The following is a 5945-nucleotide window of genomic DNA, read 5'->3' on the forward strand; positions in this document are numbered from 1 at the left end:
TATTGGTTGCTCTGCAGCAAATGCAGCAGCCTATCGAGAGAGACTCTGCGTGACGTAATGACCAATGGGGGCAATTCGCGCCCATATCGTCACGTCCCGCCAGAAGGGGCGTGGTCTCACCCTATAAATATGCTCGTTAGGCTGATACAAGCTGGTTTTTATCACTGAAGCGAACCAGAGCGTATTCCAAGCACGGCAAGATACGCAGTACTCGTTCCCTCTCTAGAGAGAACCGAGGTTACGTTAGTAACCGAGTACGTTCTCTTACGAGAGTATCTCTCGTACTGCGTAATAGCTTACGCTAGGGGAACACAATGCAACACGCCGTGCGTACAGGGATCCAACACCAAAGTCCCGGGGGCCGAAGCCCAGGGCTCATGTAGTGCATAATCACCATAAACTCACATAGAGTGGAGGAAGAGAGGCTGGAAGCGTCATTCCCTATAAAAAAGCACCCAGCGGGGCTATTATATGACAATAAAACGCGCAGCCAGGGTGAAAGCTTTCAGCCTGATCTGGGTGGCCATACGTGTGTCAACACTCATGGGGCTGCAGTAAACTCAGCATCTGGGCCGCACAGCGGGGCAGATAGCACTGAATTTTAGACCGCCAAAAGCTTAGCTTGTAAGGCGGGTACCTCCAGGTTATAGTATTTTATAAATGTAGACGGCGAGGCCCAGCCCGCGGCCGTACAGATATCTTGCAGGGAAACCCCGCTCGACCATGCCCACGAAGAGGCCACGCCTCTCGTGGAGTGCGCCCTGACACCCAAGGGGCACTGTAGGCCCTTCGCAGAGTAAGCGAGCGCAATGGCATCCACTATCCATCTGGATAGGCTCTGTTTTGAGGCGGCGAGTCCCTTGGAACGCCCGCCAAACAAAACAAAAAGCTGCTCCGTCTGTCTGAAAACAGACGAGCGTGACACATAAGCTCTCAATGCCCTGACGGGGCAAAGGAGACTCGCATCCTCCTCCTCACTGAGAACCGGAAGGGCGGACAGGGAAATTACCTGGGCCCTGAACGGTGTATTGAGGGATTTCGGGACATACCCGTGCTTTGGTTTGAGAATGACCTTCGAGTCATTAGGCCCAAACTCCATACACGACGCGCTTACTGAAAGCGCCTGTAAGTCCCCTATGCGCTTCACTGAAGCGAGAGCCATGAGAAACACTGTTTTGAACGACAGGTGTTTCATGTCCACCAGCTGGATTGGCTCGAACGGGGGGCCTTTCATGGCCTCCAGGACCGTGGAAAGGTCCCACGTCGGGACTGAAGGGGGCCTGGGAGGGTTCAGCCTCCGAGCTCCCCTAAGGAAACGCACGACTAAGTCGTTTTTCCCCAGCGACTGGCCAGACACCGGTTTTGCAAACGTTGCTATGGCCGCCACATATACTTTGAGCGTGGATGGGGTCCTGCCCTTATCCAGTAGCTCTTGAAGGAAGGAAAGCACTTCCAAAACCCCGCATCCCACAGGTGAAAAGCTCTGGGCTTGACACCATGCAGAGAAAACAGACCATTTTGAGGAGTAGAGCCGCCTGGTAGACGGAGCTCTAGCCTGCGCGATCGTGTTTAACACTCCTTCTGGGAGGCTAGCGGGTACCCGTTGATGGCCCATGCGTGCAGGGACCACAACTCCGGGCGAGGGTGCCAAATCGAGCCCTCCGCCTGAGAGAGGAGGTCTCTCCTCAATGGTACAGGCCATGGGGCAGTGCTGGTCAGCTGCATCAGGGCAGGGAACCACGTCTGGTTTGTCCAGAGCGGAGCTACGAGCAGCACTGGGCATCCGTTCTCCCTGATTCGTTCCAACACCTGAGGCAGGAGCGAGACAGGAGGAAAAGCATATAGGGGGCAGCGGGGCCAAACATGAGCCAGCGCGTCCTTGCTTTTCGAGAAAAACTCCGGGCAATGAGCGTTTTCGTGGGACGCGAATAGGTCCACCTGTGCTCTGCCGAACGTTTTCCACAGCAGCTGGACCGTCTGCGGGTGCAGCGACCATTCCCCTGCTGGAACATTGTTCCTGGACAGTCTGTCTGGTCCCACATTCAGGTGACCAGGCACGTGCGCTGCTCTCAGTGAGAGCAGGTTGTGCTGAGCCCAGACCAGGAGGCGTTCCGTCAGCCTGTGAAGGTTTCGTGACCTGACGCCGCCCTGGCGATTTATGTATGCCACCACTGACATGTTGTCCGATCGGACCAAGACGTGGTGGCCTGTTACCTGGGGACAAAAACGCCGTAGCGCTTTGTCGACTGCTATCATCTCCAAGCAGTTTATGTGAAGGAGCTTTTCCCGTTCTGACCACAGGCCAGCTAGCGGTCTGCCCTCGAGCAGCGCTCCCCACCCCGAGGTGGAGGCGTCCGTAGACACCACCTTCACACTCGAAGCGGTCCCCAGACTCACACCTGACTGATACCAGTCGGTTATTTTCCAAGGTTCCAGAGCTGAAATACACTGAAGGTCGACCCTGAGGCGAAACAGACCCGCTGTCCATGCCCTGGGTGGAACCCGCGCTTTCAGCCACATCTGCAGTGGGCGCATGCGCAGCAAGCCCAACTGGAGTACAGAGGCCGCTGAGGCCATCAGCCCCAGCATTTTCTGAAACCTTTTGAGCGGAACTGTCGCGCCGTGGCGGAAGGATTTCGCGCCGCGCTGAATATTTAGCCCGCGCTCTGGTGACAGGCGTGCTGTCATGGACAGCGAGTCCAACACGGTTCCCAGAAAGGAAATTTTCTGACTGGGAGACAGTGAGCTCTTCACCCAATTGACTGTGAGGCCCAGCTCCTCGAGGTGCTCGAGTAATGCGGCCCTGTGTTCTATGAGCTCCGATCCTGATCGAGCTAGAATCAGCCAATCGTCCAAGTAGTTCAGGACTCGCATGCCCTTAAGTCTCAGGGGTGCGAGCGCCGCATCCATGCACTTCGTAAATGTACGAGGTGCTAGGGACAGGCCGAACGGCAGGACTGTGTATTGATATGCCTGGCCCTCGAAAGCGAATCTCAAGAATCGCCTGTGATGGGACGCTATTTGTATTTGGAAATAGGCGTCTTTCAGATCTATTGACATAAACCAGTCCCCGTGGCGCACTTGCGCGAGGATTTTCCTGGTCGTAAGCATTCTGAACTGGCGCTTCACAAGCGCTCTGTTCAGCTGTCGCAGATCTAAAATGGGTCTGAGACCTCCATCTTTTTTCGGTACCAGAAAATATCTGCTGTGTAGGCCCCCTTCGCTCTGAGCTTGAGATAAAGGTTCTATAGCACCTTTGCTCAGTAGTTTCGCTATCTCGGCTCGAAGTAGATGAGATACTTCGTTTTCCACCGTCGTCTCGACGCGCGCCGTATAACGGCGGGGACGTCGAGCGAACTGTAGCGAATAGCCTCTATTTATAGTGTTCAGCACCCATTCTGATACCCCAGGAAGCTGTGCCCACACTTTCGCGTGAATAGCTAGGGGTAGAATGAGATCTGGGCTCTGGCCGAGACATAGTGACGGCAAGAGAGCTCCGGCGTGCTGTAACGCAGACACTGTTGTAAGGATTCAGGGCGGATCTAATCCGTGGGGAATTTGCATAAATTAATTAATAATTGGTAATTAATAATTATTCATACATGTTTGGATTAGATCAGTCTTACATTAAATTTAATCTCCCTCTAAGGGAGGATCTATCATTTTACCTGCATGCATACGTGTATCCTTTCATTTTAACTACAAGTTGATTGCATAGATCACGTTTTACAGACAGGTAAAATTTAATTAGCTCAATTGTCAGATTAATATTGGGGGAATCCCACATATCATCTTACTTCATAGGATTTCAGGAAACGCAATTCTCTGGCCAGAAGAACTGGGTTTTCTGCCCTATAAACACATACTCTTTAAAGTATCTTTAATTTATAAAGCCGTAGCTTGATCTAGTCATTTCAGAGACCTGGAGTATGAGCAGACACAGTAACATCAATCAAAATGAATATAATGGATTTAATAAAGGCATGACTACTTATGTATTTACTACGGTTACACGGGATATATGTATTTACAAACACATAGACATCAATGAAAAATACAATAAGACATCAATGAACGAGAAATGCGTAAAGTTTGGACAATGGATAACTTACACGCGTGAGCGAGTAAGAGAGAGAGGAAAGGGGATGGGGAGAGAGAACAGAGAAAATTGGGAGAATTTCATTGGCAGGAAGACATTCACCTCTCCGATAACAACACGAAACATCATCTTAAAACTTCTTAGAAGCTCTATAAAGAGATATACTTTCGCAAGTTTCTTGGTCTCTCTGTATCGCGGCAATCCTGCGCGGCCTTGTCTGGCCGCGTGCGTGAGAGGATTCCTTTGTGTGTGAGGAAGCATCACGTGGGCTGCTTGGCGCGCGTGTTGAACGGAGGTTCACAGTCTTTGGGGTAACATTACCAAAGGAAAATAGTTCGGCTGAGTTCGTTTCACTTCGTATAACGGAGGAATCACGAGGAGTTAATGTTCCATCTGTGCATGGCTGGCGAAGAAGCGCGTGCTTCGCTCGGTCCGGCCGTCACGCGGTCACGTGCGCGTGTTTCTCCTTCAAAGCGAGCGCGCGCTCGTTTAAAGGTCCCTTGTAGATGGATTTGCTGAAGAGATATGTCACGGGGTTTTCTTTTCAATCGTCGATTGGAATTAAACACAGAGACTTATCTACAACTTAAAAACACAAACTAAACTAGAAACAAATAAAAGAAAGGCGAAGAACTCGCCCGGAGGCGAGACGTTACATCATGACACGAGGACACGGGAGGAAGAGAGCGAGCGAAGGGGAGAAGCGTCATTTATCACTTTGGAGAAATCCAGCCTCTTCCTGTTGGCTTGGCCAGTTAGAGTGTTGGAAGTTTACAGGCGGGACTTTGGGTTTTATTTCTCTTTGTCTTGTCAGACTGCTTGTCTAATTAAATTATGACCTCTGTTAGGAAGGGTCATTTCTACTGCAGAGATGTGTTATGCACATAATCATACCTTTTACGGTGTGTTCATACATATATCTGGCTGAGTCAAGTCCAGGGGATTTTTACGATATCAAACACGACTGTTATAGGTAAACATTTACATTAAAAATACACCTAGGGTATTTATAATTCACTTTTAAGTTACGAACAAATTATAGTCATTACAATGTGACATGGGCAAATGGACACACATAAAAACACATCGAATATATCGGGTTAAATGTCTTTTAAAGAAAAGAAGTTTCTTTCTCTTTGAACATCAAATTCCAAGTCAGTCATACAAGTGTCTCGTAACAGGAAACCACGCTCTGTCCTGAGCAGGCTTCACTTGTGGGGGATGCGGGCGTGTGTGTGTGTGTGTGGCTGTGTGTGTGTGTGTGTGTAAATTTACATTCCAGGCTTTTTGGGTCTTTAGCAGGATGTATTTAGTCCTTTCAGATTCACCCTTTTAGCCCAGTCCTTACAGTCCCCCTTTTTGTCTGATGAAGTCCCGGTGTGGACATCATCGGACACAATCATCACAATGGACGGATGACAGGTGAATCATGATGATCGGGTAGCAGGTTGCTGTTAAGGCTGAGGATTCAGCTCTATGAGGTTCGAAGCTGCCTCTGGCCTGGTCTCTGACTTGGCACCCCCTTTTTGCGGGTTTCGTCCGAAACCTTTCGTGAGCTTGGCTGAAGATGTTTGTATCTCGTTGAATCTCCTGTATAGGATGAAGGTCAAGCCCAGTGTCAGGGTGTGTCTGACTCCCATAGAGGTACACAGTGCAGTGTCGGCTGCGGTCAAGGCTTGGACAACAGGTGAGGTAGTCAGAATGGGTAGTCGAGACAAAGCTTGGAGGGCTGTGTCGATAGGAGCAATGTCAATTAGCTGGGATCACCCCCCCTTTCGCAAACCACAACTCCCGTTCTGGAGTTAGGGTGAAAGTGTGGTTCCTGGAGAAGGATGGTATTTCCAGT

Source organism: Rhinichthys klamathensis, unplaced genomic scaffold, assembly GCF_029890125.1.
Source record: "Rhinichthys klamathensis goyatoka isolate OS25496 unplaced genomic scaffold, OSU_Roscu_1.1 h1tg000329l_1, whole genome shotgun sequence".
NCBI classification, from domain to species: Eukaryota; Metazoa; Chordata; class Actinopteri; order Cypriniformes; family Leuciscidae; genus Rhinichthys; species Rhinichthys klamathensis.